The sequence below is a fragment of the Arachis hypogaea genome, chromosome 11 (assembly GCF_003086295.3).
Source record: "Arachis hypogaea cultivar Tifrunner chromosome 11, arahy.Tifrunner.gnm2.J5K5, whole genome shotgun sequence".
Classification (NCBI taxonomy): domain Eukaryota; kingdom Viridiplantae; phylum Streptophyta; class Magnoliopsida; order Fabales; family Fabaceae; genus Arachis; species Arachis hypogaea.
In genome coordinates this window covers 110486303-110487916 of record NC_092046.1, presented here as the reverse complement: position 1 = coordinate 110487916, position 1614 = coordinate 110486303, and positions in this window count along the sequence as shown.

Below are 1614 nucleotides of genomic sequence, written 5' to 3'. Positions count from 1 at the left end.
TTTGGCTGGCGTTCTACTTTCCAACGCAATTGAGAGCATGCCAATTGGGCTTCTGTAGCTCCAGAAAATCCACTTCGAGTGCAGGAGGGTCAAAATCCAACAGCATCTGTAGTTCTTTCTTAGCCTCTGAATCAGATTTTTGCTCAAGTCCCTCAATTTCAGCCAGAAAATACCTGAAATTACAGAAAAATACACAAACTCATAGTAAAGTCCAGAAATTTGATTTTTGCATAAAAACTAAAAAAATATAATAAAAAGTAACTGAAACATACTAAAAACTACCTAAAAATAATGCCAAAATGCGTATAAATTATCCGCTCATCATAAGGCGCAGCTCCATGCAAAGTTAGGCGTGCATTCCTACGAAGCTAGTGGTCCTCATTCATCAATTGAAGATGCACGAAGATTATATTTTAATTCTGATTAAACTTTATTTTATTTAAAAATAGGAAAAGATATTATTTAATTTTTAGAAAATATACTTTACATTAATTAGGATTAGATATAAAACAGAAAAGAATCAGCCCTTTGGGCTCTTCTCTTCTCTCCTACCTCATTTCGCACTTTACGGTTTTTTAGAATCCTAGTTTTCTCTCTGAACTATGAGCAACTAAACCTCTACTGTTAAGGTTAGGAGCTCTGTCTATTGTATGTATTGATACTATTATTTTTCTATTTTAATTCATGTACTGATTTATATTCAAGAATTTTTTTTGTTCTTTATCTTATGAATTTGGGTGGAACGGAAGTATGACCCTTTTTCTAATTGAGTTCTTGTATAACTTGGAAAAGCTCTTTACTTGAACAACAACTTGAAAACATATTCTCCTAAATTTCTAATTATCTGGACTTAACGGGATACGTGACATATAATCCTCTTATATTTGGATAATTAGGATTTCTGTGGCATATAAACTAGAATTGAACTTCACCCTCTAATTGGAATTAAGTGACCAAGGAATTGGCAGTTGATGAATGTTAGAGGAGATTAAAAAGGTCTAAGGAATTAAGGTTTAGTCACATATAGTTTGTCATGAATTAAATCTTGCATGATTAAAATAGTTAGTAAGAAAAGTCAATCTGGAAAATAGATAACTCTGAAGCCTTAACTGTTTCTCCATATATTATTCTCCTCAATTTACTGCTTGCTGTTTTAATTTCTGAATTACCGTTTAATGCTTTTGAATACCAAAACACACTTTTCTGTTTGTCTAACTAAGTAAATTAATCAACCATTGTTGCTTAGTCCATCAATCCTTGTGGGATCGACCCTCATTCACTTGAGGTACTACTTGGTACGACCCGGTGCACTTGCCGGTTAGTTTGTGGATTTAAATTCTGCACCAAGTTTTTGGCGCATTTGCCGGGGATTGATTGTGATCGACAACTACTCGTTGTTTGATTGCTTAGATTAGATAATTTTTTTTAATTAGTTTCTTTTAGCATTATTAATTTTTACTTTTCATTTTTTTTGTTCCTTTAATTTTTCTTTTTTTTCCGTTAGCCTTCCCCCATCCCCTGTTTCTTTCTTTTTCTTTTATTTTATTGTTTAGTTTTAATATATATATAATATAAATAAATAAATAAATAAAAGAGAAGAGACTTTCGTTCTTT